At 38.3% G+C, this 21,666-nt stretch overlaps 1 protein-coding gene across 1 annotated transcript in view; it reads left to right on the top strand.

The window, feature by feature from the left end:
- The window catches only part of LOC107717553 (neurogenic locus notch homolog protein 2-like), an 88,032-nt gene that overhangs the window by 8,290 nt on the left and 58,076 nt on the right, over window positions 1-21,666 (top strand).

Below are 21,666 nucleotides of genomic sequence, written 5' to 3'. Positions count from 1 at the left end.
TGTTCTGACTCACAGGCTGTAAGTACGTTTTCATGTTAAGGATTTGCCACTGATGATTCAAACGCGAGTTTTGGGCAGTGTGGATTAATGTTAGCACTTGTTGTTTGTCATTTCTCTGATCACAAATGCAGACAGGGTTTTATGTTTACGCGGCGCAATGCAACGCAACGCGTAAAACGACAGTATAAGTTATTATAATCAGTAATTATGTCCCCATTGGATGCAACAAATGCCTCGTTTGTGATGGGTTTTAATGTTTATGTCTCGTCGCTCCGGCCGGACACGGCATCAACAGTATGGTGAGGGGCGTAACATTTCTGTCTCACGCTTGAGGTATTCGGCCAATCATAACGCACTGGATAGCTGGCCAATCAGAGCACACCTCGCTTTTTCAGACCGATGAGCTTTGTAAAAATCGACACGTTTCAGAAAGGCGGGGCATAGAGGAGAAACAATAATGTACAGTATGTGGAAAATAATGTGTTTTTTTAACTTTAAACCGCATAAACACATTTCATTTCACCAAATACACAAAATAATGTTCTTTTTAGCAACATTATATGACCCCTTTACTACTAAAGTTTTAATGTAGGAATAGTTCAGAAATAATATTTTGGTGGAATAATCTGATTTTTAATCACAGCTTTCATGCATCTTGGCATGCTCTCCAGTCTTTCACATTGCTGTTGGTGACTTTAGGGGCTTTTGCACCGGAGGAAACTTTTCATAGTTCCTAGAACTATTGACAGAAGTTCCCGCTTTTTGGCTAAACTAAATTAGCTCCTACTTCAGAGTAGGGTCTAAAGGCACTTGTGGTGAGGGGGGCGTGGTTTAGCGGAGTCTGCAGCGGGAGAGAGCGGTCGGAGACGAGCGGTGAGTAAGTAGGTCAAGTGCAAAATGACATTCACCTGCTTCTCATTTCAGTGATTGACCTGGAGAGACAGTAAAAGGCCGCAGGGGAAACAGAGAGAGAGAAAGAGACGGACTGAGGACTCGTGGGTGGAAGACTGTTGCCTAGAGAAATCGCCAAAGTGCTGGATAGTTCTGTTTATTTGAAGCGACGGAGCGCCTGCCTGTTTTGTTATTTTGAGCCATTTTAATAAATTACCACGAGCCTCAGTCACGCCGACTCCGACTTCTTCCTTCCTTCCCTCGAACTTTGTTACACTGGTGCCGAAACCCGGGAAGGGAGAAGCCCGGCCGCTGCCATCATGCAGTCACCGCCAAGTTTACCGTTTGCAGTAGTGATCCAATCGCTCGTGGGCCTCCACCAAAAGCAGCATCAGGCGTTGCTGGAAATGCGAGAGGACCAGGAACGGCGGTTCCGCGCTCTGGTGCAGGCGCAACAGGAGGACCGTGAGCTGTTCCGGAGCTGGATGGACCAGGAGGGTCGGGCAGGAGGGCCGTCATTGAGGACCACCGTCGGCCCCTCTCATCTGCTCATGAATAAAATGGGACCACAGGACGATCCAGAGGCTTTCATCGATCTATTCGAGAATTCGACTGAGGCATGTGGGTGGCCACGAGAGCACTGGCCAGTGCGTCTCATACCACTGCTTTCAGGGGAGGCGCAGGTGGCGGCCCAACAACTGCCCATTCAAAACCTCCTGGTCTTTACCGATCTGAAGCGAGCCATCCTGCAGCGTGTCGGCCTGAGCCCCGAACAACATCACCAGCGATTTCGGTCGCTGGAGCTGGGTGAAAGTGGCCGGCCCTTCGTGTTGGCTCAACAGCTCTGGGACCCCTGCCGCAAATGGCTGCTGGCTGGGGGAAGCGATGTCGAGCAGATCCTCGACTGTGTGGTGCTGGAGCAGTTTATCGGCCGTCTCCCAAGGAAGACGGCAGAGTGGGTCCAGTGCCACCACCCGACGTCCCTAGACCTGGCCATCCAGTTGGCGGAAGACCAGATGGTGGCGTGCCCAGGAGTCGGCGAATCCTTGCCAGCTGTCTCTCTATCGCTCTCTTTTTCTCTCTCTCTTCCCCTAATATTTCTTCTTCCCCTCGTCCTGTTCCCTTTCCTAGTTCCCGTCCGGGAATCACTCCTCGAGTCCCTCCCCGGGGAAGGGGCGGGCCGCCTCCGGAGTCTGCCGCTGGACCGAGAATGCCGCCCAGGGGGGCGGGGCTAGCCAGTGCGGGATCCGCAACGGTTCCTTTTTTTCCGCTCTCTCCACGTCAATCCCTTGAACCATGCCCCCCTCGCCACAGCACTTTTGCGCAGCGTAGTTCTAGGAATTTAATTCTAGGAACTAGCCAGAAGTGTCGTTCCTAGAGAACCAATTTCTCCCTCTGGGTGTTTTCCTGGTTGCATTCGCATCAGCAGCAGGAACTCTGAAGTGGCCGACAGCGACATCTTTATTTGCAGCATTTACAAACATCAACAACTGGTGAATGGAGGACGCCATGTTCTGTTTTAGATCCTACTCTTCTTCTTCTTCTTCTTCTTGGTTTTTAACGGCGGCTGGCAACCACTGTTGCCAACTCTCGCAAGACAAATAAGCAACCGCTGCTTCAAAAACAAGCCCAATTTTTTTGGATGATTTATTATCATCAATATTATTTATTATCAATAATTTATTACAAATAAATGAGCCTGCAACAAATTAAACTGAAACCACTCTTTTATCTGAAAAGCAAAAACAGAAGCTATTTTGCAAAAATCAGCAAACTGCAACAATGAGGGGGAGGAGGGGGCGGAACATTTGGCAAATTACGCTGCAGCGCTTATATTATTGCACTCACTGGTTGGCTATTAACTGTGAGCAGACAGAGTGTCATTCAATACATTGGAGAATACATAAATAAAGGAACGAAGTTGCTTGTCAGATTTCCCTAACAAGCAACCATATTTTTTAAAATAAGCCCAAAAAACCACAACCCGCGACCTGGGATTTTTTCATGCAACTTTAAAAAAAAAAAGAAGCCCAACGTCGCGGATAATACGCGGACTTGGCAACTATGCTGGCAACCAACGTAAATAGGTGCATTACTGCCACCTTCTGCTCCGGAGTGTGGAACAAAGTTTTATCTCTCTAATAAAATCAAAGAAGACTTTACTATTTATTTCACTTGACCATTTTATTAAAACCTTTTCCTTACTTCTATAATTTTTCCCCTTTCTTGTTCGTACTTCCTACATTCAAGAAATAGGCCTACACAAGTTTTTGTTTCTTCAACATGACATTGTGTTCACATAATTCATTTGGATGTTTTCCTATTATTTTGAGTGTGCTATTTAAATTTGAATGGCCTAACATTATTCTGTTATAGATAACCCTACTCTGAAGGAGGAGCTAAATTAGTTCCCCCAAATGGAGTTCCTACAACTAAATACGTTCCTAGTTCCTGCGGTGTGAACATGCCAAAAAGCGGGAACTTCCGCCAATAGTTCTAGTTCCTCCGGTGCGAAAGCACCTTACCAGTGATGTAAGTGTACCAGTGTTGCCAAGTCTGTGGTTTTCCCGTGGAATTGGGCTACTTTAACACTATTGCTGCGGGTAATTTTTAATGTCCGTGGGTTGAAGCAACCCCAATAACGTGATATTTATCCCCTAAAATGTGAATTTTACCAGGGGAACCCCACCAAAAAAACATGTATTTACCACCACCCCCCGAACACAATCTTTACCGGGAACTTAGTTCTGGCTAGTTCCCAGAACTAAGTTCCTAGAACTATGTGGTGCGAAAGCCCCTTGTATGCCACTCCTGGCACAAAAAATTCAAGCAGCTCAGCTTTGTTTGATGGCTTGTGACACTCCATCTTCCTCTTGATCACATTCCAGAGGTTTTCAATGGGGTTCAGGTCTGGAGATTGGTCTTGATCTGGTGGTTCTTCATCCACACCTTGTTTGACCTGGCTGTGTGGCATGGAGAATTGTCCTGCTGGAAAAAACAATCCCTCAAAGTTGGGGGAACATTGTCAGAGCAGAAGGAAGCAAGTTTTCTTCCCAGACAACCTTGTACATGGCTTGATTCATGCATACTTCACAAAGACAAATGTGCTTGATTCCAGCCTTGCTGAAGCACCCCCAGATCATCACTGATTCCCCACCAAATTTTACTGTAGGTGCGAGACACTGTGTCTGGTAGGCCTGTCCAGAACTCCATCTAACCATGTTTCTATGTGTTTCAGGTGTGCTCCTGGTTTCTCAGGCGAGTACTGTCAGCACAAGGACCTGTGTTATGTGGGATATTGTCTGAATGGAGGAGAATGCACTGTGAGTGTGGACTGTGTACCTGGGAGCCCCAGATGTGTGTATCCTCTGGGTTTCACAGGCCAGCGCTGCGAGATGAATTATGTGCCCTGCTTTCCATCCCCCTGCCTCAATGGTGGAACCTGCCAGCAGATGACAGACACAACTTACATATGCCACTGCCTGCCTGGTTAGTTCCCTAGGAGAGGAAATAGAAATCTGTTTTGATAATAACATACAAACCTATAAGTCATATCAAATATATGCAAATCTCACTGCGTGAACTACACAAATACACACAGACCAAACTGGCACATATTCGAATTTGGCTGAATTTGACACATACTGACTGTATCATTAGACCTACTGCCTACATCCACTTCATCTTCCTAGTGAATCAGCTTTGTATTTTACAAAAATAAATACAACAAAGCATCTAAACTTGCATATAAAAATATATGAAAATTTTAGTGACTGAACATTTTTATGATGCTGAAAAGTTAATGAGATAATGTGGACTACCACATACTTATAAAAATTAACCTTTGACATGTGTCAGATGATTAAGTTTTTCTTGTGCCAGTGTTGATCACAGTCTGTTTTTACCAATGACAGCTTTGGAAAAGAACATTCTTCAGAGGCATTTGTTACATGTAAGGTTAAAAAAGGCTGCAGGGCAATTTGGGAATACTTGTTTGAATGTTCATCTTTACGAATTAGTAAACAACACTCACTTGCTGATTTAACATACACATTCTTAATGTATTCCTTAAACTGTCCCAATTCATCAACAACATTTTGGGATAAGTCACAACTGTATTTCTTTTGAAGGAATGTGGCAGATGAGTGAATTTGTTCAAATGTGTTGTCCAGTCTTTTGTAGGATTCACTTCTCTTGCTTACCTTTGTGACAAGTTTATAACAAATGTTCTACCTGACACTGCAATATCACAGTCCAGTTCTGACGACTCATCCACTTGTTTATTATTATGTTTATCATGATGTTGATGACATAAAGTTAATCATAGTAGTAATTCTTGACAGCTAATGCAATAAGTTTATACTTCAAGTGTTCATTATCAAAATTTTATTTTTGCATACTTAACTGAAATTACGGCCTATTTTGCAAATCACAGCCATATTCATTCAACTGCACAACAGTACATTTTTTATGATACACTTAATTAGACAAAATGTGTGAATGCTAACTAATTATTGAGACCTCAACTATGTTATTACTAAGTTGAAAACAAGTAAATTAATCAACTAATAGCTACTGCTAGCATAATAAGAAGTGATGGTGATTGCCTTTTTTTGCTTCACCATAATGTGCATCATCGCTTAGGCCTGCTTTAATAAAATACAATAACACTGAAGACTGGAGTAATGGCTGCTGAAAATTCAAGCTTTTTTAAAATTCACAAACTTTCACAAATTACTGTTTTTACTGTATTTTTTATCAGATAAATGCAGTTATATTTAGATACTGGATATGATAAAGAGGTTTAGAATATGGTCAGAATAAGGCATTAATATGGGCTTTATAAGTAGCCTACTAATAAACAGCCAATATTCAACTAGTTAATGTTGAATAGTGTTACTGTTCCCTAATCTAAAGTGTTACCATGTTTGCTTTTATAACTCAAACCAAATATAAGAGTAAGCTTCATTTTTCTAGCAATCAGGTTTTAATGGAACAAACTGTGAGGTGAACATTGATGATTGTCCGAATCACCGCTGTCAGAATGGAGCCACATGCATGGATGGAGTGAACACTTACAACTGCCAGTGCCCACCTGAATGGACTGGTATGAAAACAGCTTTATATACTATGTGTGTTTGTGTGTTTTTATGTGTGTTTGCTCCATCTTTTCCCTTTCCATTAGTGGAAATAACCAATAATTGGAACCAATAATTTGTAATGTATTTTTATATTTGATTGTTCCTTCATATATTTGACTGATGAACAAAAAAATTTGGAACCATTGTTCACTGATTCAAAACAAAATTTGACACAAACTGAAACTGGTAAAAAAAAAAAAAATTTTTTTTTAAATCAGTTAAACCTCATTTCAAACCTCCTTCAAAATATCCTTCTTAAATCACGAACCTTTCATTTCCAGGTCAGTTTTGCACCAATGACGTGGATGAATGCAGACTGCAGCCCAACGCCTGTCAGAACGGAGGCACGTGCAGTAACACACTCAATGGCTACAACTGTGTATGTGTGAACGGCTGGAGCGGCCCTGACTGCTCTGAAAACATTGATGACTGCGCAGCTGAGCCCTGCACCCCCGGCTCCACTTGCATCGACCGCGTGGCTTCCTTCGTTTGCAGCTGCCCTCCCGACATGACTGGTCAGTAAAAACAACCACATGACCTAAAAATGACTCTTAAGACACTTGATCACTTCATTTATGAGCACATATGGCTCTTAAACCAAATCCCCAGAACATACACAACAATTAAAAGTATTACAAATAAACAATGCGTCTCTATGAAGTATTTTATACTAATTTGAAATATTAATCACATAAATCTGTTAAGATTTATAATTGTATTGTTTTATTCAGAGTTTGTTAATTGTTTTTCATTATAATTTGATTGTTCTCTACAGTAGTACACTATAAAACCCTCTCAGATCAGTTGTAGTAAAAGTAGTGATTTTTTTCTGTTTTCAAGGTTTGCTGTGTCACATTGATGATGCCTGCATCAGTAACCCGTGCAAGATGGGAGCTCAATGTGACACGAACCCCGTCAATGGCAAGTTTATCTGTATCTGCCCCTCAGGGTACAAGGGCAGCACGTGTGTCGAGGATATCGACGAGTGTGTCATCGGTGAGACAGTTTGCAGGACTTTTGTCTGTCTGTGTTTATGTCTCTGTATTTATATACATCTTTCCCTACACACACATTACAGTGTTTTATGCTTTTCATATCTTGCCTGAAACTTTTTCGGCACATCAGGGCCAAACCCATGTGAGCACGGTGGCTCGTGTAAGAACACAGTGGGCTCTTTTACCTGTAGCTGTGCTCCGGGTTACACCGGTCCACGCTGTGAGACATCAATAAATGTGATTCCGACCCCTGCCAGAATGAAACCAACCTGCCTGGACCAGATAAGAGATTTCACCTGCTCCTGTATGCCAGGTACTTACACACTCACTCACACACACTGTAATCAGGTGCATGATATTTAGTCTTTTTTTTTTCCATGATATGGAAGCAAATTGGTCTCAAACAGAATTTATGCAAAAGTTATGATGCACACATGCGTGGCCAAATTCACATGCATGAAATCTAATTTACGTGCTCAAAACAATTCACACACAATGATTTACAAATTCAGATTCAATAATAAACTCAGAATTTTTAAACATTCAATACAAAATTGTATAGTTGTACATCTGAATTGTTTTGCTTTTATGAAACGTATTTTATAAATGGCCTTTTATTTTGCAGACAAGAATAGCTTTTTGTGAATAAAATTTTTTTTGCATGTGAATTGTTTGTATTTTTATGTGTATGCGAAATAGGTATCATGCATTTGAATTTGGCAGTGCGTAATTTTAGCACATACATGATGTTTTGGTTCCACGTTCTATTCAGTTAGTGACTCTGTGTGTGTGTGTGTGTGTGTGTGCGTGGACCACCATGACAGTTTAGGACATAATGTCCTCATTTGTTTGACTTTATAATAGCATTTAGTATGGAATAGTTTCCACATTTAAATTCTCACTTTGTCCTTAAAATCTACCTTAAAAAGTATTAAAAGTGTAAGCACCCCCCCACCCACCCATTAAATTTGAGATAAATTTACAAGAATTAGTCTTTAAATAAAAGTATATTAATATGTGCTGAGTAGCAGAAGTTCTCACAATTTATATCCATTACTGTGCTGTGCATTTCTAACTTTGAATCTTATATTCACAGTTTTGCAGTCTTGGTGTAAAGATAATGCTGCAGCCACTCCGCCAAGAGATACTTAAAGGATCTGAGGATCCTCAAATGAAAACCGTGTGTGTTTTGCTTCAAAAGAGCAACAAAACATTTGTATTTTGTTTTACTTTCTTTCTTTTATATTCATTCATTCATTCATTCATTCATTTATTTATAATAATTTAATCATTTTATTATTCTATTTAATCATATAATATAATAATCATTATAGCCATTTATATACTAATTTCATTGATCTATTCATTGATTAGTCATTTATATTATATCATTATAGTTTATATTATTTTTGTTGTTTAGTCTTATGATGTGTGGTTTCAAGGGATGTTTGTCTTCAAGAATAAGATAAGAGGAAATGTTTATGGAAATTTAAGGTTTATGGGACAATATTGTGAGGCAGTAATTTTCTATTGGTATTGCTTGTGGTATAATAACACTTATTGGATTTGTTCTGGTCGTTGAAACATACTCAACTAAGACTATTCAATAAACTCTGCTCCTTTTTATTATCATTACTTCATCGTCTGCTTCTTGTCTGGCTTTACTCAGTCAACTTCTTGGCTGATAGAAGACTGTTAATATGGTTTTGGGTACCAGAAAAGACTTGCTGTTAACGGGTTTGGGGTATTTCTTAGAATTGACAGACAGTTGACCCTGAGAGGTCAAGTAAATATCTACAGCGGATCTAAATATTTATAATTAATTATAACTAGTTATGATTAATTATTCATATTTCCCCATGAGCTGATTCGCTACAGACCATTTTGCTGACTAGTTGTCCTGTTACCAGACAAAACGGATTGTGACAGGATCTGGCGTGGATGATCTAATATACTCAAATGGAGGGAAAAGTGCAGTAACTTCTTTAACTACGCTGAAAAAACAGACGATAAGATTAGTTTGTTAGATGATAAGTTATTTCAAGATGGATGTTCAAAATTAATGCAGTTGAATCCTCATCCCCTTCCGTATGATCCACTGGCTGTTTTGTAACAACTACACAGACACGTGCAGAACTGCCTTGAGTTAAAAAAAAGTTTATTTTCAAGAGACCTATGATTAATTATAGTAACCATTTTATACTTTTAAATATTTTAAACATTCGTTGAAACATTGAAACATTGCATTAGGTGAGTGTCGAATGCCAAAATATTATTCTGAACAATTTTTATAAATAATATCTTATTGCTGGATTTTATATTTTTTCCTGAGCATCTTAGACACAACAGAAGAAACAATATTCAGAAGTGATCATCGTTTTATGCTAACCTAACCACTCCAAAGGCTGTCCTCTTCACAAGGACAGTCTTGGATAGTGAATGGCTCAAAAGAAGGGGGTCACTCAGAACACACTTTAGAAACATTCGGTTCAATCAACGTGGATGCCATGATGTTCTCCCCCTGGAAAGTCATCACTACGCCATTTGGGACGCAGACCAGGTGTCAGTGTGGCAGGTGAGTGTTTTTCTTTCTTTCTTTTACTTTCTTTCTTTCTTTCTTTCTTTCTTTCGTTAACTGATGTGCTTTAGAATCTTAGAATTTAGACTAATCAAGTCTACATTTACTGTTCAAATGTTTTGTAGGCAGGGGCGGACTGGGACAAAAATTCAGCCCTGGCACTGTAGCCACACCGGCCCACATTACCACACCGACACAGCCCCACCCACGGACACACGCATTCACTACTTACGTTTGTGTACAGATGGTGAAATAATATAAGCAGTACTATATATGTAACAGATATTTAAACATTTAATGTATGTGTCTGGCAAACAATGCTTACTACTTTTTAAAGAGCACACGTTTATAACAAATTTACACATACAGTTAAAACAAAAGAAAAAGAATCTGAGGATGTTGTAGAGTCTGTGTGCTGTCTGTTTATGCCATTTGTCTGCTGTTACTGTCATTCTCTACAGTATGTTGTTCTTTGTTGTCACTGTCTGTCTGTTGGGTTTTTCCTACCTCTACCATACTCCTCCTGTCTCTGCTAGGCCTACTGTAGCATCCTTCCTTACAGCGCAACAAAATACAATAGAACCCATTATAATCAGTGATGCTGTCTACACTAGATGCAGCGCGGCGCGACAAATCCCGACAGTAAACTGCTGACTCATTCTATTTATGACATACTGACACAAAGTTCAAATGATTTGCAATGCTTTGTTGCGCCCAGTGTAGATACAATGTGACAGCAAAACTATGGCGAGTGTGTAGAAAAGAAAAGTGGACATGGAAAATAGATGATGTGAATGGACTGAACAGTTTTGAGTGAGTGACTGATATCTTTGTTATGGAATACACGTGTTGTTGTTCCTGCAGCGACGTCGCAGAAAATAAAAAACATTTCTAAAATAGAATCCCGTGTCGCTTATTGTCACGTGGCGCTGTCGCGGGTGGTTTGGACAAAAACTACATGGAAAAGATACTTTTTATCACGTTGCGTCGTGTCTGGTTTGAACACACCGTGTTACAGTTTGACCCCCCCAAAAAAAATCTAAGTATAAAAATATTAATGCTGACAGATCTAATAAATGAATCTGCAATTAGGGAAAGTGGAGAGAAGAGATCCAGTCTGGGAATGAGCAGGAACAGTTGATTTGCATGGCAGACATGGAGATCCAGATTTTTTTGTTTTTAATATTCAACAGGCAAAGTTCTTCTGTATCTAAATGCAAAAATGTTCATAATTGTTTGAATAAAATAGCCTACTAGGGAAAAAAATCTGAATATTTATCTTGTGACCATTTCGTGACTATTTTAACAAAGGCAACAATAATATAATAATTGTTTTGTGAATTAAAGTATGCTGAAGTGTTGCTAGTATGTGCTGCATGCGCATTTGTGGTTGTGTGTGATGTAAAGTATGTGTGTGAGTGTGATCTCTCTCTCTCTCTCTCTCTCTCTGTGTGTGTGTGTGTGTGTGTGTGACACAGGCACAGGTTCCTCCTATCCTAAGAGTTAATTAATAGTTAATTAGAGCCACATTATTAAGAAACTGGCAGCATCTGTATCAGGGTGTCTCTCTCATTGTGTCTTCCTACCTCCATGACACTTGACTCTGCAGTCCACCCTACCTAAGGATTAATTGCATACTGCTCCCCGGGCGCCGCAGCAAAAATGGCCACATGTCACTTTCACTTTTTTTTCACTTTCACTTAAACAAAATGGTCCGGCCCCTCTGGCATTTGCCAGAATTGCCAGATGGCCAATTCGCCCCTGTTTGTAGGCATATATGGGATTACAGTGTAATCATATATGGGATATCATATCACACTACCAAAGTGTAAAGTGTAAAAAAAATAGAAATGGATTTTTATAATTAAAGCACTAATAATAGTTATTTTTCATGGTTTATCATTATAATCATTATAATTTGATTTAATTTTACTTGCGAAACCCTGTTTAAATGTAGGGCTTTACATCCATCTAGTAGTTATACTATGGCATTACATTTTATTTGTTTCAACCACATAGCGCATTAATGAACATTTTATTTATTTGTTATAGTTTTTTTGTGTGTTTTATATAGAAATAAATGGTGTAAAATCTAAATGTGAATAATAAGTGCTACGAATTCTCCTCAAGCTACAAAATATTAAAGAAAAATGTTATTGAACTAAAGAGTAGCCTACTACATCCATTTTACATTTGCTCAGCCCAAGGGCGGCGCTAGGGAGGGGTCAAGAAAGACTTTTTCCTGGAATCAATTATATACATGCTGTAGCCTATTGTATTTAATAATTAAGATGATAATAAAAATAAGAAACAAACAAAAAATATATATATTTTTTGACTCCTTACGCATGCATAACTCGTGCAATGCAATAACGATTTGTAGCTGTCGCACTTTTCGTAATGTCATAGCATTTTATTTTAAAAATGGAGAGCTTCCTTGTGCTAAGTAGGCCTGTCCCCGAATAAAGATTTTTCTAGTCAAACATGCAAACATTTCTAGGGAAACATGCAAGCACTGTCACCAGCAGCAAGTTTAGTTTTTGTTCATAATGGTTTTGTAAGCTAGTTTGTCATTTGTTGTTGTGCTTTTTAATTAAAAATAACAATGAATCCATCTTTTGTTTTAGTCTTAAAAAGTGAAAGGTGTATAGGCCTATATGTAAGCAAAACAGACAATTAGGCCTATCTTTTATTGTAAAACTTAACAAGATCGCGAAATCGAAAGTGAAAGCATCTGAAGCCCGGCTTATAACACAGCAAAAGAGGATCTCCGTTCACAAAATTCAAATCACAAATAATGCTACTGATGAAAATGAACGGGTTGAATGTTAACCACTTTCGTTTCCATATAATAAACTATGATTATTTTATTATTTATTATTTTATTTATTTAGTCATTTAGCAGATGCTTTTATCCAAAGCGACTTACAAATTAGGACAACAGAAGCAATCAATTGTAGTATTAAAACAACTAAAAAACAGATCCAAAACTAAAAGCTAAAACTTTATAAATACTACTTATACACATTTTAAAAATAAAGAAATTAAATAAAAATGACAAATGCATACAACAAAATTTCAAAGTAATCCTAAATAATAACACTGCCAAACTTAAATGCTAAAAAAAACAACTTACTATGATAAAAGTTCATTAGCATGCATCGATTAATCCCATGTTGTAGCAAAAAAAAAAAACATGTGCTGTGACCAACTGAAAAAGTTAATTGCAAAAGAGCGACCAGTGGGAAGAATGAGTCTGGAGCCCTGAATTGCCCAGCTCCCCCTGTCAATGATGTAGCACCCCCTCAGCACCTACGTTCAAAATTCTCTGGCGCCGCCCTTGGCTCAGCCTCAAAATGACATACAATCTAAATTGAATCTACATCAGACAAATGCATTTAGAAGATATGAGATTTTTCCTATTCCCCTTTTTTCTCATTATTTAGACCTTTGCCACGGCAACACTGTTTCATTTATTCAAATGTATCATTCGGTTGGTCGGAGCTGACTTTGTATTAGAAAGTTGTCGGGCTTGCGTTGGCTGTGAGGTGTGGGATGTGCGGAGGGAAGAGGGGCTTGAGAAAGCTTCTTAAAGACGGTTGGAATATTGAAATACCAAAAATACACAAAATCACGTTTCCAAAATCCAAGTCATGTATGATGTGTGTCAGGATTGAGTGAAGATCTTACAACTGGAGTGACGTCATCAGGTCACATGACCAGGAAATTTAATAGATTTGTATGATGGAAAAATTCATTAAAATTAGACCAATTGTTATTTTCGCAATCCGACTCGTGTATGATGGACAGGAAATGCAGGTGACCAAAGTAGACCAGTTGTGATGTCATCAGGTCACATGACCAGGAAGTTCTATTGATTTGTATATTTGGAAAAAGCATTAAAAATGCACAAAAACATATTTCCAAAATCCAAGTCATGTACGATGTGTGGCAGATGTGTGTGAACATATTACAATTGGTGTGACATCAACGGGTCACATGAGCAGGAAGAAAAAAAATTCATAACAAATGCACAATATATATATATTTTAAATCTAAGTTGTGTATTATATGCTGCATTTATGTATAAAAACATTGTAGGTGATTTGAGCTCTTTAGATAAAACAACTACAAAGTTAAATAGATGTATTTCATTAAGACATTCAGTTTACTTACATATTTATAACAGATATATTAATCATATAATCTTAATCTATACCTCATCTATTTGCTAACATAAACTACACATGAAAAAGGATCACGTTTTTAATATTTGTTATGAAATAATGCACATATTTAACCTGGTTTTTTGTGGATTTTGCACTTTTGAGACACTCCCTAACTTGACGTGCCCAAGAGGGATCTACAAGCAGGGATCGTTGTGAGCCTAAACTGGGATTCGAACAATTACATCATCGAATAATATTATTATTAATTTGGATATTATGCTTTTAAATGTGATCTGAACGAGATACAGCATGATCCATGACTATTATGCGATTACATATAAATTAATGCTGAAGAAAAGATCGAATGTCTGACGAATGTCCAATATAAAACCAACTTTACCGCGATAGAAAAACATACATCGTTATCTGTGGTCCTGCCTTTTGCACAGTTGCAGATATGATATATGACCTGGCTTCCAACAGCTTTCTCTTTCAGTGTTTACTTTCATTAGTGTTTGACATGCATTGAAGAATTAAACCCACAGTAACCAACCAGACGCCCATGTAGGCTACCAACATGGATGAGGCTAAAATTCTTATCAGAAGAGAGTTTGTTCAGCTCACCAAACCTACAGACAAAACTGAGTTTTTATTTGCTTTTCTTTCTTTCTTTCTTTTTTTTACAGTTCACACTAACATATGTAAGTGTTTTTTAATCTTTGGACTGGTAGATGTCTCAGTCAAGGTCACTGTCAGTCATACCTACTGTAAAGAGATTGCCTGTGGCTTTTTTGGGTTTTCATTGCCAAAAAGCAGGTCAGACTTTTTATGTAATTTCACATGAATGTGCTTTCTAGTTAACTAGAATATTAGTTGAAAAGCATGACCTAGATAAACTCGGATAGGAATTTCTAACATGACATCCTTAACGAAAGGTTACTTAAATGTCATATAGTCTGCTCACTCAGTAATTTTTAGGCCATGTTTGCTAGATTCTTCTGACATAGCCTAAATCACCGACAAGATGCAATCGTTTTTGGATAGCCTACCACCGTTGGAAAAAATAGCATTAGCAGTTTATTCCATTTGAAAGTTTCCAGTAATATGGTAGGCTACTTAAAGGAATAGCTATTATAAATTGTATATAGTAGGCCTATCACATGATGTTGGTGACCCGCCCAAGTAAGCATTTTAGGACTCGGCGTTTCTTCATTTAATGGGCGGTTTTTATTTTATTTTTTTAATATGCTAGATGTGTAATAGCTGCCTCGTGTTTCCTTGCTGTTTCAGTCTGTTTTAAAACGCTAAAAAACGCTTCTCGAGACTTTCCGTGTTTCGCTTTTTTTTTTTATTCAGAAAGGCGTTTTGCGACTCGCGAATGACTGGATCTCATGTGAGTGTAGGCCTACATTATTTTAAACGTTTTTAAGAATACTAACAGCTTTTTATGTGCAAAACGTTTCTGATGAATACAATTTTAAAGTGCTCCTTGTTTTTTCCCGTGCGCAACCACCAGAGTGCGCCCAACTGCAGTTTAAAAACCCTGAGTTAAACATCTCCAAACCTTTCTGTCGTCGGTGCGGGGCGCTAAATAGTCTTCCGTTATTGTGCTGTTTTCAACAAGACGGAAACCGACAAATAGAGCTGATTTTTGCGACTAGATGCAAGAAAAGGTGCTAACCATTTTTTTTTTTCCAGAGACAACGAAACGCTGACGTTCGTACCCCGTTATGTCTGCGTGTGTGCAGGAAGTGGGCACAGTCAAAAAGAGAAGCTGTCACGGTAGCTTGCATCACCAACACAATGCTCAGACTCAACTCTTCATCCCTCAGGTTTTCTTTGCAGAGGGGGAAGTGGGAGTTTGCTGAGGCTGACCTGCTGATAAACACTGCCAGGCCTTGAACTATGCTGGATTTTTTTTCTTTGTAGAAACGAATGAATAGATAAGAAACGTGCACATTAGATTTGTGGATGCGTTTTTAGCAGCAGCTGTCCTTGGAGTTCGCAGAACATTCAGTTATGCATGTTTAGCAACGTTCTTCATAAAAACTCTCGATATGTATCACAGGCACGAGATGATGGAGCTGATTTGTAGTTCGTGTCCCTGCTGTCACCATCAGTGTTATCTATGTCCTCCCACACACTTTGTTAAACAGAAAATATCACGTTATTAGTCTCTGTGTTAATAGTCAAAATCATTTACACCTAGAGACAGACATACTCAAGTTAGAGATTGATTGATTGATTAAAAAAGTAATAAACCTAGTTAAATCATTCTCCCTTTGAGATAAAATACTCTGTACCACTGCGATCTGAGAAAAAGGTGTAGGCTATCTGTTTTTCTATCTCATGTTCACCTTTGCAGAAGACTCTTATCTGACACTGGGAAGCTGTGTGAGAGGGGAAGTGTTTGCACACTCTTGCTCTAGTGATACAGACAGGGCAGAATAAGAGCCAAGTGCTCATTTACAAAATGGTGTTCAGAAAGGGCAGATTCAGAACAAATCATTTGTTATAAGGGCGGAGGAGGGCGAGGGAACATTTTGCCACTCCTTCTATCTCTTGCTCTCTTTTTTCTTTCTTCCTGTCGCTCTCTTTTCTGTTGCCATGGTGGCAGGGGTGCGTGACAGTCATGTGAAAACGAAGCCGATTGGATTAAAATACTTGGTGTGATCAGGGGTCGGGGATACTGGACATGTACTAAACACACCATAAACTGAATATGCACACACATTGTCTCTGAACGGTTTGCAGGGAAAGTTAATGATGTGTGTGAACAAGTATTGGAATTGTTTTGGAGAAAACTGGCAGCTGGAAGAGATTAAAAAAGAAAGAAAGAACCTAACATAGAGAGAAAAAAAATATATTCAGTCATTCTGTATTAATTTAGTATTTTTATAAGGAATATGTCCAATTGTGTGAAAAGAATGCACTTAATACTGTCCTTGGTATAGGAAAAAATGTACAAGCGCTTTCTGCCAAAATACCATAGTTACTACTAGTTATTTTAATATGTATTTCTAAAACATAAAGATATTAGACATGTACACACAGACACACTACCATTGAAGGTTTGAGGGTTTTTTTGGTAGCACTTTACAATAAAGGTTTAATTTGTTAACGTTTAGCTACATTAGTTAACATGAACTAACAATGAACAACATTTATACAGCATTCATTAATCTTAGTTAATGTTAATCTCAGCATTTACACACAAAAAAAGATCAAAAGTTTTTGAATAAAATGAACAAAGTTGAATGAATTCTGTAAAATATAACAGTTTTCAGTTTTATTATATTTTCTAATGATTTCTTTGATTTGCTTTAAGGAGTCCAAGTCTCTTGCAGCTTTCGCCAGCATGATAGTGGTGAGTGTTTCTTCTGAAAATGCTGTTTTGTTGGATTTCTTTTCAAATTTAGTTAAGATTATGTTATTGTTTGGTGGAAAAGCTTTGTGTGGCCCAATTTATTTTACTGAATTGATTATGGTTGATAGATTGCATCTAATTCTAATTCTTTATTTGCATGAGAACTGTTTGTCAAGTCATTCTCATTTGTTATAGTGACACTTTAACCAGCATAAATCATACAGCGTCAATATAGTGTCGTTCTCACACACAGTGGCTTGTTTTGTAGCCATGTTGTAGTTCTGGTTGCAGTATTTATCACAATATGCCATGAATCTCAATATCAGGCTTCCTCTTTCTCCTTCTCGCTGTTCAAATTGACACTGTGATTTCACCTTTCTCCATCAGCTCTCCTGCTGTCCTGTCTCTCCTCCTGTTTCTTCTCTCTCACGCTCCCTCGATTCGCACCGCAGAGCCTGAGCAGCTGTACTCCAGTCTACAGGGGTCGTAAAAACCAGGGACGAAAGAGGAAGTTCTGAGGGAGCTCGTGAGTTATTGCCCCCCAACGTACACATGGGGGCCTGGGAACTGCCCTCCTCCCTCACCCGGCCTGAAACAAGACTGACGGCTGAAGCTTGATGCCCTTTCACCCTGTGTGTACACAATCTCCATTACATACACTAAAGGGAGTGACCCTCGTACTGAGGTCACACTAAACTTCATATGTACAGCTCATCAGCCATATGGGAGCGTATAGTAATGTGTCGCTGTAATTGGGTTAGATGTGTAGGGATACTTAATTTCGCTGCTTAACTAGGTTTTAAAAAAGGTTTCAGGTTCAGTCATCAGCATTTGTGGCATAATGTTGATTTACCCTAGAAAAAAAATGATGAAAAAGATAACACAAGAAATATTCTAAAATTCAAACCATGTCATTCAAACATTACAAAGAGTTGCTTTATTAGGTAGTTCGATATGAGTTTGCAAAAACAATATGTGACCCTGGACCACAAAATCAGTCATAAGTTTAAATTTTTTTAAATTGAGATTTATACTTCATCTGAAAGCTTTCCATTGGTATATGGTTTGTTAGGATAGGACAATATTCGGCCGAGATTATAACTATTTGAAAATCTGGAATCTGAGGGTGCAAAAAAATCAAAATATTGAGTAAATCGCCTTTAAAGTTGTCCAAATGAAGTTCTTAGCAATGCTTATAACTAATCAAAAACAGAGTTTTGATATATTTACAGTAGGAAATTTACAAAATATCTTCATGGAACATGATCTTTACTTAATATCCTAATGATTTTTGGCATAAAAGAAAAATCAATAATTTTGACCCATACAATTTATTGTTGGCTATTGCTACAGATATACCTGTGCTACTTGTGGTCCAGGGTCACATATTAATAACTTAACTCTCATGATAACACAATGTTTAAATCTGAGCTGTGTGTTTTATTTAGGTTAATTTATTAGTAGCTTGATATGCAGACACACTAAGCCATCTGTATTTTTTGGCTAAACTATCTTTTTTTCTGAAACTGTCCTACTGAAAATAACTTGAACTCATCTTAAAACTGGTCTTCCAGACTGACCAAGCTGGCGCTTAACTAGGAATTGTTTAAAAAGTGCTTAAAACCCCTCTTAAGCCAGTGAACAGACCAGCCTAACCAAGCTGAGAGACCAGAAAACCAGCTTAAGCTGGTTTATTTTAGCAAGGAATAGCTGACAGTTCAGGAAACTTGTCTGAAAACAGTAATTTTTGCCATTCTGTTTGGATCCTCAAGAGGGATTCTTTCAAAAGTGTGCATTTTATTTAATTTTTGTTTTACACTGTTCATACCCTTGGTCAGTTCCTTATTGTAACTGCAACAGGTAAAAACTATACCACAGATGGGGATAATTTATGTGAGCCAAAATCATCACAATTAAAAGAACCAAAGACTTAAACTACTTCAGTCTGTGTGCATTGAATTTATTTAATACACGAGTTTCACAATTTGAGTTGAATTACTGAAATAAATGAACTTTTCCACGACATTCTAATTTATTGAGATGCACCTGTATTCCTAATGATAGCCGCTCTGTTTTGTTCAAACCGCTAGCTGGTTTACCTGCAGAAGCACTTACAATGTGTCAAGCTGGTGACTGCAGATGGCAGTATTAATAGTGTCCTATGTAGATTAGCTACGCTGCTGTGGGAGTCTGTGTTGCAGTCGGAGGTGTGAATACCAGTCATGCCTGGCCTCAGGCTGGATTTATGACACAATTAACCCTGGGCAGGAAAAACACTAGGCTCACTCACTTTACACTTTCCCCAATGTCATGCTCTTACATGTATGTATATGTGCGTGTTTGTATGTATACTGCCTGTAGTAGACAGTAAATCTGCATATATTTCAATATTTTCAGCACTGTCATCAATTATCTTTTTTATTTTTATTTTAATCTTTGTCTCTCTCACTCTCACTTATTCCCTCCGGACTGGCTAAGAGGTTACAGACCATAGAGAATTACTTTGACCTCAGTGCACTTTTAAGCCGGTGGGACCAGCCTCAGAAAATCAAAGGGTGGTTTATTCAGGATGAACTCTAAAACGATTTGCCATACCCTATGACTGTAACCCACAAACACACTCTTGTAATGGATCATCACAAGTGTCCTTTTGAAGACCCCACTGTTATGTGCATCATACGGTAATCACTTACAGCTGTGTTACATTTACATGTTCTTTTTTCTATAGGTTCACATACATTTTGCAGAATCTGTAAGATATTTAACTTTATTCTTTCCTGATAAAGCCATTACATTTCACATGTCAAAATAATAACTTTATTTACACAAACTATCCTGTTCAAAAATGTACATATTGGTTCTTTATTGGTTCTTAAAGGGTCAGTTCACCCAAAAATGAAAATTAGCCCATAAATTACTCAACCTCAAGTCATTCTAGGTGTATATGACTTTCTTCTTTCAGACGAATCCAGTCGGAGTTATATTAAAAATTGTCTTTGTCTTGTGCAAAGCCGACCATACGTCATCCGCCCGGAGCTGCTTTCATGTACAACTGTTGGCGCAAGCTACATTAAAGTGATTACGTTTTGAATATGGATATTTTTCTTACAAAAACGCATCGATTCGCAACAGGAGGCCTTTGTTCACCCCCCGGAGCCGTGTGAGACATTTTTTTATGGATGGTTGCTTTTTATTTAACTTATTTTGGACTGATGCATGCAACACCCGCTGAGTGGCATTAAACAGCTTGAAAGATCAAAGACTGGATTCGTCTGAAAGAAGAAAGTCATTTACACCTAGGATGAAGTTGAGGGTGAGTAATTTATGGGCTAATTTTCATTTTTGGGTGAACTAACCCTTTAAGACAGTGTGTTTCCTCCTCGAGCATCACACGGTATTTTATTTTAATCTGTTTTATTATTTTATTTTATAACATTATTTTATATTTTTCTTTTATTTTGCTCTTTTATTATTTTATTTAATATTTTATTAAATTTTTATGTATTTTGCAATGTTATTTTACATATATATGTAACTCTTTATAATTAAAATGATAAAAATCTCACAGATTCTGCAAGGAGTATGTAAACATGTAAACTGTATGTGTCCACATGCAGACTTTGACCTCAATGTCACTAATGGTGTCCTCAGGCTGAAATGATATAGCCTTCGTTCTCCATGTCTGTAGGTCAACACTCATAAACATAAGCATTCTCCTTTTCCCACAGTGCTGTATAAATAGCCCTCTCATAGTGTATGTGATGGCTGAGTAGACATCACATTTGCAACAGCAAATTCTGTCCACCTGCCCCGGCCAAGACCCAAGGTCCGCTTACAGGACACGCACAGATTTCTCCCCCTAAAGAACCTCACGGCTTTAACTGCCAGCTCTCTCCTTACCCCATCTTCCAGTAACCTCTCTACTGTCTTGGCACCTCTGAGGACAAGGGTGGTTTTCGTGCCAGGATGTGTCAGTGGGGGCCGCAAGCCGACCCAGAGCCCTGACCACTGTGGAACGTTGAGAAGTGGTATGGTGCTGCGGTGATCCCAACACTTGCGCAAAGTGAACCTGATTCTTGAGAACTTGGCTTTTGTCCATGCTAAGATCATGAATGTTTTAGTTTGAAGACAGTGCAAAATATCACATGGCGCTTTTCCTATAATTATTGCTGTATTACATTTCTCGTAAATTTCAAAGATTCACTAGGCGCTTACCACATAAAGGGAACACATTATCATCAAACAGCCATCTAATTTGTGAATACACAGGTTACACCTGCACACTATTGTTACATCTAGATTAATTGGTGTTATTAAAGCCAAAATATTATTTAAAATGACTGGATCAATTTGACTAATTTTAATGGATCAGATCAGGTATAAACAGATCTTTAAAGTAAATTAAACCGCTTCTTCCCCCAAATTTAAAAATGAAACGCATGTCTGTGCTCTATTACAGTGAAATGGGTCTGAATTGAGAATGCCTTTCAAATTCAAATACATTTCTTGAATTTGAATTGAGGTA

This window comes from Sinocyclocheilus rhinocerous, unplaced genomic scaffold, assembly GCF_001515625.1.
Source record: "Sinocyclocheilus rhinocerous isolate Xijiao unplaced genomic scaffold, SAMN03320098_v1.1 scaffold813, whole genome shotgun sequence".
In the NCBI taxonomy this organism is placed as follows: domain Eukaryota; kingdom Metazoa; phylum Chordata; class Actinopteri; order Cypriniformes; family Cyprinidae; genus Sinocyclocheilus; species Sinocyclocheilus rhinocerous.
Note: the sequence above shows the minus strand (reverse complement) of the source record. Positions and strands in the feature narration are given on the sequence as shown.